Genomic DNA, 10,176 nt, shown 5'->3' with positions numbered 1-10,176 from the left:
GACCTCAGCGAGGCCCTCAGAGCCCTAAGCTGATGGCTAAAATGGTCATCCACGCTGGGGTGCTGTGCTCCCAAGAAGAGGGGATCCATAGGGAGCAAAAGCGGGAGGAGAGGGGAGGGGAGTAGGGAGCGGAGGTGAGAGGGAGAAGGGGCCAGGGAGAATGAAAATCCAGCCTGTTGGTGGTTTCTTCTTTTTTTAAGAGCCACAAGCTGAGATCAAAGGTGATATTTTTACAGCAACTGAAATAGAAAACCACTGGGCGCACAGTGGGAGGTGAGCGGCCAGAACACAGGCCCCTTTATGCAGTCTGCGGCCACAGCAAGCACACTGCCCAGGGCCTGGGGGACAGTGTGGCCGCCATCTTCCCAGCTCAGCTTCCAGAAAGAAGTCAAGGGGATGAGCTATGGCCCTCAGTGAAGGGAGAGGAAAGGGCGGGCAGTGAAGGAGGTAGTGACACTCTCACCATTCTTGCTGTGGGTGTCAGGTGCCCGAGTGACATCAGGCCATTTTTCTTCTTCACAGAGCCCTGGGAACAAGGATTACCGAGACCCCTGTGGGCCTGAGGAGAAAACCAAGGCTGCAGGGGAAAGAGGACTCGGTTAAGTCCCATGGGGAGTTGGGAGCGAATTCAAGACTAGAAACATGGGGATCCTGGTCCAAACCCCTTTCTGCTTTCCGGACTCACTGAGTCACTTGCATATCAAATCGTTGGTGGGGGTGCTGGGTTGCCAGCCCACGCTGGCCCTAGCCTGATGGGGACCCTGCTCAGTTCCACTAGAGCTCAGCTCCAGGCTTTCACCATGTGGACCCTGCCCCAGCAGCACCAGCCCCATGGGGGAACAGGCCAGAAATGCCCATTCTCAGCCCCAACCCAGACTTTCAGAACCAGAAACTCTGCCAGCATTTCCCAGAGTTTAATCTTTTCATGAACTCTCCAGGTAGTTCTGATGCACGCTAAGTTTGAGAATCCCTGTGCTGCAACCTGTTTCCACGTCTGCACTTCAGGGAAAATTCTAAGGCCAGTCTCACAAAATGGAGCCCACTACCCATGAACACATATGCTTGGTGTGTACCCTATGCCCGCCAGCCTTCTAAGCCCTTTACAGAAATTAACTAACCTAATTTCAGCACTCTGTGAGACAGGAGCTAATATGATCCTCATTTCACAGATGAGGAAATGGAGGCACAGAGAGGTAAAGCTACTTGCCCAAGGTCACACAGCTAGGAAGTGGCAGAGCTCTGGAATCTCAGCTCTTAATAGGTAGCCCACAGAGTCTCCAGCAGAGGGTCTGGCTCCCAGGGCATGGCTGCAAATGTTATGATAGCAACTCGTATTACCTTACTTGAATTTAAGATAATGATCCCCATTTTGAAAATGTGAAATCTGCTGTCTCATTAAGATGGAGGATGGAGTCAGGCGCAAAGGTAGCCTCCGTATCTGAAACCCCAGGGCAGCCCACAGACCCACACCATTCATGCAGTTCTGAAGCCACAACACACCATCTTGGTCTTCTGGAAGCATGTTAGTTTGCCCTAGGGAAGAGCGTGGGCTCTGGCAGAGGTGGGCTAGAACCCTGACTTGGCCATTCAGGGACTGTGTGACCTTGCACAAGGCACTTGGCCTCTCTGTACCTCCCTTCTTCATCTGTCACGTGGATGGAGACAGTGCTAGCCTGGCAGGGTTCCTGTGAGCGGGGGAAAAGATGGCCCAGAGTGGCCCGGAGCTGGGCCCCTCCCTGGAGCTACTTCAGCGCGAAGACCAGCTTGGGACCCAGAGAAGGTTGGAAAGAAGAAGAAACAGTTCCCAAATGCTAAAAATGCCTTTGTCCTCCAGCCTCCCTGTCCGTTTCCAGATCTTTAAATAGCCACCCCAGCTAGGGACCCCGGGGAGAAACAGTGGCACCTGCTGCAGCCAAGGGGAAGTTAAGAGCTGAGGAGGGAAGACAGCCCGCCACCACCACCAGCCAGGCCTCCGCAAGCAGCACCAGCATCTGAGCGGCCACTGCCGGGAAGCATTTTGGCCCAGACATCTGAAGCTCATTAGCCCTGCTCCCTGGGGGGCCGACCCTGTTCGGTGAGAATTATCCCAGACAGAGCCACAGAGGATGGAGCAAACGAAGACCAGGTGAGGTGTGGCTACAAAAGAAGGGGGGAGCACAGTCTCCTAAGCTGTCTCTGGGGACCTCCGAAGAGCAGAGGAGGCTGGGAGAAAGCCCTGGGGCCTGGGTCCAGCTCCAGCCCAGCCACCAGCTCCCTGGCCATGCAAACTGGACACAAGAAGTGGAAGGGGGTCCCTCTCCCTCTTTGGCCCTCAGTTTCCCCATGTGTGCTTTAGCAGAAGGGCAGGTGAGGCAAATACTGGGTACCTTCCAGCCTGACACTGGCCACAGAGGTTTAGCTCTGTGCTGATAGGAGGTCAGTGATGGCTGGTGGGGACAGAGATAACTCAGGGATGGGGAGCCGACGATTCCTCCGTTGGGCCCAGACATCAGAGGGGAGTTGGTAGGGGAAGACCAGAAAGTGAGACTGCATTTCAAAACAGTCAGCTGGGTGCCCTCTCAGTGCCTGAGAGGGGGCAGAGCTGGTGTGAGCCTCCCGGAGATGGACCCCAACTGGGTGGAGGGCAGGGGTCAAAAGAGCCTTTTCCCTTTAGACTTCCTATTCCACACTGATGGCCAGACAGGCCATGGTTAACTTTCACCTAGCGGTTTTTATTAGCAACTTCTTTTATGCCAAGCACTATTCTAAACACTGTACACATATTAAAATCATTTAACCCTTTCACTGGTGGTGGGTCCTGGGTGATAGACCAGCCTGGCTTCTGGCCCTCACTTGGCCAGTCCTGACATTGAGCTTTCTCAAGACCCCCAGAGAGGTCATACAGGCTGGCCCTGAGCATGTCCCTCAAGATCGATGCTTCCTCCCATCACTGTTACAACTGACACAGAACAATCTCCCTTTCCAGGGACAGGAGTGCTCTCCATCCCCTCCCTGGTCTCCTCCCCTCCTGTCAGCCCAGTCTCTGGGAAACTGTTTCTGATGGGCCTAGAAGATGACCAAAGTGGGGAGGACAACTAGTGCAGAGGGTTCTTCATACAGGCCTTGGTGAAGCCTGAGGACCCATTTCCACTCTGAGCAGAGAGGCCCTCTTTGGGGACCCAGATGGGCATGTCCCTCAGACAGTGACTCTTCCCTTCTGGACAGCGTTGGACATACACACGACCAACGTGGGCTTCTCTGAACCTTGGCTTTTCTCTGGACACCTCATTCCTGGGTTGCTGCATTCTTTTCTTTGGTTGGGTCAGTATCTCTGATGACCAGGCAAGAGAGCTGTGTCCTGAGCCAGAGAACCTTTTTGATTCATTGACTTCTCATGGGGCAACGTTATTACTGGCATTTCTAAGAAAGGCCTAGAGAGAGATAGGGACCCATTCAAGTTCACATAACCAGTCAGGACTGAGGCAGCCCTGGAATCCCAGACCATTTTCAATTAAATAGTTCATCACTTTCAGGTATGAAAAATGAATTATACAAGTGCAGAAAAATTAGAAAACAGACAAGCAAAAGCAAAATAAATATCCCTTTGGTTTGTTTTTCCAAGAAACTTCGATTGCCTGTTCCCATCCCTTTTCTCTCCCTGGGGCCTCAGCCACACTCCCCCAGCCCCAGCCATAATCAATACCTCGCCTCCTTTTGCCAAAAGCTGTTCCCTGAGGAATAAGCCTTGACAGCAGATCCTACGCCTTAGACCGGAGGAGGGAAAGGCCTGGTGTCTCTTCTGGAACAGCACAGCTTCCGCCTAAACGGAACTGTTTAAATACAGGATATAGGAGGAAAGACTCCCAGCTAGAAGTCTAGAGCCCATTACCAACCCTGCCAGGTCTGTGGATCAACTGTATGACCTTGGGCCTGTCCCTGACCCCTCAGTTTCCTCCACTGTAAAATGGAGACTGGAACTTGACCTAGTAGTCCCCCCCATAGCCTTTATCAGTGCGTCGGCTTCCTATGGGCAAAGACCATGCCCTCTCCTTTCAAGTGAGCCATAGAGGACCGGGGTCCAACTCCCCATCACTCGCTGGCTGTTGGGACCGTGTGCAGGGCACTACCCCACTCTGTACTCCACTCCCCCATGGAAAGATGCCAACCAGAGTGCTTGTCCTCTGTGTGTCTCAAGGGTACCATCGATCGTGAGAGGTGGATCTTAAAGACCCCGTGGGTGCCGTAGAGGGAGATACTGTACTGGGCTCTTACTCTGGGGTGCCCCCTACTTGCCCAGTGCCTGGCTTCACCCTGGCTCAGGGGGTCTGGCCCAGGCTTGTAGATGGAGCCTGTGCCTGCCCGCGAGCTCACGCAGCTCTGGCAAGAGAACTGTGTGGACCCTGGGCCCGGCCCACCTTATGAAGTGTCAGTAATGTTGCCCAGAGGGCCTCAGGGCCCATGACGTCATGGACAGCCGTTTCCATGTTGGAGCTCACAGAGCTAAGGCCATTTTTTAAAAAGAGCACTGCCTTTTTCCCTTTCTTTCTTTTTCCACTTTGGCTAAGGCATGGAATGTGAAAGCGGCTAAATTACTGCAGGAAGGGGTAGAGGCTGGGCTCAGAGACCAGCTGTGCTTTCTGGGGCCCTAAGAACAATGGCAAACCTGGGAGGTCTGGCCCCAGCTTCCTCATGCCCACGTTGAGCCCACTCCAGCCTCCCCTGACAGGACACCAAGGGGGCAGCAATGGTGTGCCTCTGGTTCCCAGATAACCTTTCTGGACCTCAACTTGCCATTTATAAGACAGACTGGATGTACATGTCCACACCCCTCCCCATCCTCCCAAGTTCATATGTTTAGTCCCTACCCCCCAGCATGATGGTATGTGGGGTAGGGCCCTTGGGAGGTAATTAGATGAGGTCATGAAGGTGGGGCCCCCATGATGAGATTCGTGTCTTTACAGGAGGAAGAGAGATCAGAGCTCACTCTCTCCATCTCTTTCCCCCTCCACCCCGTGTGCGCCTGAAGAGGTCACGTGAGCACACAAAGAGCCGGTGGCCATCTGCAGGTGGGGAAGTGGGCCCTCACCAAGAAGCAATCTGTCAGCACCTTGATCTTGGACTCTGCAGCACGCAGAGTTGTGAGGAATATAAGTGTATGCTGTTGAAGCCGTCCAGTCTAGGGTGTTTTGTCCAGGTGTGTCTCAAAAGAACCTCAGCTCCATTGTGGGCGCAGCCGGGCTCTGAGTCTTTAAGGACATAGCTAGAGATGGTATAGTCTTGTCCTACCTTTTCGGCCTTTGCTACACAGCTCTTTCATGTTAGGCACCAGATAATGCCCGAGTGGGGGGTCCAGAGAGAACCCAGACATGCTGCCCAACCAGGCACACTGAGTGTCAGGAGGCCTGGGCTCCAGGCTGCTGGCTGGCGATGAGACGGCAGCTGGCTGACAGGGTTTATTCCCAGGTTGATGAAAATGTTCTAGAATTAGATAGTGGTGATGGTTGCACAACTTTGCAACCCACTGAATGGCATCTAAGAAATAACAGCGCCAACAAAGGAAATATGGTTGGTTGGACAAGAGGACCTCCAAAAGAAGAAACACTGATAATTTTTGTGCCTACAATACCCCAGGGCCTGCACTTGGCATGTTATCTCACAGCATGTTATCTCACAATCTCTAGAATTTCTTTCGGCTTGGATCTCTTGGGATCCACCATGATGCTATTCACACTGAGATGGCTCATCAGTAAACCCAGCTAGAGCCCCACCTTCGGGCCCCAAGCTAGTCTAGAGGCTGGGGAAGGGAAAGGATGGGCGCACAGACTCTTACTCTTACCTGCACAGTTTGGATCCCGAGGCAGAAATCAGAAGCACACCGTGTACTTGGAAGGCTCCTCTCTTTAGGACTAGCTTCCTTTCCTTTCCTTGTATAGGAGAGAACCCCAAATTACAGGCTGGGACACAAGTGGGTGACTGTACGGGGGGGGGGGCGGGAACTGATTTACCCACTGATGTGGTGGGGCCTTTGGCTGGGTGTTCAGGATACAAGAGTGGGCAAGTCAGACCCAGCCCTGCCCTTAGCAAAGGAGATAGACTTTTTTTTTTTTTAATATTTTATTTATTTATTTGAACAGAGAGAGATCACAAGTAGGCAGAGAGGCAGGCAGAGTGAGAGGGGGAAGCAGGCTCCCTGCTGAGCAGAGAGCCCGATGCGGGACTCGATCCCAGGACCCTGAGATCATGACCTGAGCTGAAGGCAGCAGCTTAACCCACTGAGCCACCCAGGTGCCCAAGGAGATAGACTTTTAAACAGTCAAACAAACACCCAGTGAAGAATTTCTTTCATGACTGTGACTATCACGGGCACTGGAAAGAAAAGCATGGGAGGAACAGGCCAGGCCTGACCATGCAGGGCCTTAGAGGCTGGGGACCATGCCTATCTGTGCCTGCTTGTCCCTGCTCACTCTTCAGTGTCCAAGTTCAGATAAAAAGCTACAGCCCCCACTCCTTGCAGGCCACATTAACACGTCTGTACTAGGAACAACCCGAGCTCCCGGAAGGCCTGGTCATGGCTCCCTCCCTCCCGGCCTCTGAGCCTGCTGCTCTGCACGTCCAGGAGCAAGGGCCTGCCAGCCCGGGCAGCCACGGTTACTGGAGCTGGACGATGTGTGAAGAGCCCTGCTTGGCAGGACCTGGCCATCCGGCCCCCTTGCCCTCCTCCCAGGCAGATCCCGCACCCTGCCCCCCTCCACGCCAGCTCCCCCCACTCCTATATCTTGAGGTGAGAGCTTTTCCACCAGGTCTCAGGCCAAAGCCTGGTTCTTGGCTCCAGGTTCAGTGAGCCGGTTTCCGGCCATCCCCGCCCTCCGCTGCTCCCCGAGGACCCGCTCCAGCCCTCGGCTGTGGCCTCACGCTCTTTCCATTCTTGTTTTTTTTTTTTTTTTTTTTTTTTTTTTTTTTGCTTCTCTTTATTTTCCTCTCTGTGTGACTCTCCCCAAGCTGGGCCTCTTTCTATCCTGCCCTCTTTTTTCCTCCCTCCGGGGTAGCTAGGGCCCCAAGGGAATAGGATGTGCTTTAGGGCAGATGGAACAGGGCTCAAAACGTAGCGCTGTTTCACCCCGTGACCTAGGCAGATGGATCCTTCTTTTGGGGTTCTGGGGAATGGGGATGAACCTAACTCCAGTTTCTCTGGGCTGTTGGGAGCTGAGATGAAAGACCCCAGGTGCCTCCGGGGCGTAGGCCCCCACAAACGGTAGTTTCTTCTTACTCTCCTTCTGCACATTCTTCTCCCTGAGCGTCTGCATGTTTTGCTCACTTAACCACAAAGTAAGAAATAGAAGTCTCTCACTCCCACCCCACCCCCTGCTGGACCCCAAACACCTTGCTCTCTCGCACGGCCCCACTGCACCCAGCCTGAGAGCAGAGCCAACAGTGTCCAGGTCATGTGTCCAATGGCTGGGAGGCCTCGTTGGATGGCCTAGCTGGGCCTCTCTGCCATGGGGCTCCCGAGGGGGACATGGGAGGTGTCTTCTGAGCTGTGCTATGACTCAGGCACCAGAGCCTTGGTTTTCCACTAACCTAAGGACAAGAGAGACAGTCTTTCAACACTACCTCCCAACCCTCTACAGACTTCTCACTGCTCCCCACCCCCAACATCTCCCCCAACACTTCCTAGCTTCCAAACCATCACTTGTGTCCCTGACTCCATCTGGAACCCCCTTCTGATTCCTCCTTCTCATTTTGAGCCTTACACCAGTTCTAGGGCTTAGATGTGACAGAAGGTGAGCTGAGGCTCAGGGATATCCAGATACTCGTATTTTTTCCAATGAGAATTGCTCGGGGGTGCCTGGCTGGATGAGTCGGCAGAGCATACAACTCTTTATCTCAGGGTCATGAGTTCAGGCCCCATGCTGGGTGTGATGCCTACTCAAAAAATAAATCAATAAATAAAAAGAAAAAAGAAAAGGAAAGGAAAGGGAGAATGTGTTCAGGATAATATATTGTGTTATTGTGGTTTTTTGTTTGTTTGTTTGTTTGTTTTGTTTTGTTTTGTTTTTGAGAGAGAGAGAAAGAGCTGGAGCAGGAGGGGCAGAGAGAATCTCAAGCAGACTCCACGCCAAGTGCAGAGCTCAATGTGGGGCCCGATCCCAGGACACTGAGATCATGACTGGAGCCAAAACCAAGAGTTGGGTGCTTGGTCCAGCCCACAGATTACACATTTCTCACTTGTTTTCCTCCCTCTTCCACACGACCTTTCACATAGTTGTGACTATGCAGACCTTACTATAACTTGCTTCTTGGATGTCACTTAAAAGATAATTATGTAAATAAAACCATACATTTATGGTCCACTAATTTTTGACAAGAGAACCAAGACAATTCAAGGGGGAACAGAAAGTCTTTTTAATAAACCATGCTGGGACAACTGGATATCCACATGCAAAAGCATGAAGTTAGACCCCAAACTCTCACCATTGACAAAGATTAACTCAAAATGCTAAAGCTAGAAAACTCAGAAACACTGAACGCTTAGAAAACTAAACTTAAACTCTTAGAGAAAGCTAAAGCTAGAAAACCCTTAGAAAAACACACAGGTATGCATCTTTGCAGCCCTGGATAAGACAATAATTTCTTAGATATACACCAAAAACACAAGCAACCAAAGGGAAAGGTAGGGAAACTGGACTTTATAATAATTTTAAAAATTCGTGCTTCAAAAAGATACTATTAAGAAAGTGAAAAGACAACCTACTTAATGGGAGAAAACATGTGCAAGTAATGTATCCAGTAAAGATACAACATCCTAGGGGTGCCCAGGTGGCTCAGTGGGTTGAGCCTCTGCCTTTGGCTCGGGTCATGATCTCAGGGTCCTGGGATTGAGCCCCAAATCAGGCTCTCTGCTCAGTGGGGAGCCTGCTTCCCTTTCTCTCTCTCTCTCTGCCTGCCTCTCTATCTACTTGTGATCTCTCTCTCTCTGTGTCAAATAAAAAAAAAAAGATATACATCCTATAGTATCCAATGTATATAAAGAATTCCTACAATTCAACAATATTTTTTTAAAAAGATAACCCAATTTTTTAAATGAGCAATGATTTGAATATGTATTTCTCTGAAAGAGATCTACAAAAGGCCAAGAAGCCCAGGAAAAGTTGCTCAACATCATTAGTTACCGGGGAAATGCAAATCACAACTACAATGAGAAACCACTTCATATCCATTAGGATGGCCAAAATAAAAAAGTGAGAAAACAGTAAGTGCTGGCAGGGATGTGGAAAAACTGGAAACTTCATACCCTGCTGGAAGACATGTAAAAAGGTGCAGCCGCTGTGGAAAACAATCTGGCAGTTCACCAAAAGTCATATAGAGCTACCCCATAATCCAGCAATTTTACTCCTAGGTAGATATGCAAGAGAATTGAAAGCATACATTTCATACAAAGCTTGTACGTGACCATTCTTGGTGGCATTATTCATGATAGACAAAAAGTGGAAACAACCCAAATGTCCATCAACTGATGAACAGATCAACAAAATGGGGTATGGCCATACAATGAAATACTATCCCCTTAGAAGAAGACATGAAGAAGTACTGATATATGCCAAAACATGGATGAACTTGAAAATAAACTTGAAATGTCTGGAATAGGAAAATCTATAGAAACAAAAAGAAAATTAGCAGTTGCTAGGGGCGGGGGCGGTGAGTGGAATGGGGGAGTGATCAGTGTGGGATTTCTTTTTGGGGTGATGGAAATGTTCTTGTATCAGATAGTGGGGATGGTTGTAAAAACCAAAAAACATTGAACTGTATACTTTAAAAGGGTGAATGGGTATCTCAGTATGTTTTTTGTTTTATATAGATCTGGAGGGGATCTTGCAGAACACTGCACCCAATATCCACCTCCCACCCTCACCCCTGCCTATGTGGAAGGTAGGGAAGTTAAAGGCCAGTGAGGGGAAGGAACACAGGGCAAGTCTGAAGCAGAGTAGGGATAGAACCCAGAACTGTACTCTCCTACCTCTGTCCTACCCAGATTGTTAGTTCCTGGAGAACAAGAACTTCTATTAATCTTTTATTACACTTCTATTAATCCTGTACCTTCTATCACAACAGCATAGCACACCGCAGAAGTATGAGTCAGGACGGCTCCTACTTCAAGAGCCTAGATAAAGATGCACTTCCAAGGAATCTAAGGAACAT

This window comes from Mustela putorius, unplaced genomic scaffold, assembly GCF_011764305.1.
Source record: "Mustela putorius furo isolate JIRA1106 unplaced genomic scaffold, ASM1176430v1.1 tig00003987_pilon_pilon_pilon, whole genome shotgun sequence".
NCBI lineage: Eukaryota > Metazoa > Chordata > Mammalia > Carnivora > Mustelidae > Mustela > Mustela putorius.
This window is presented reverse-complemented; position numbering follows the sequence as displayed.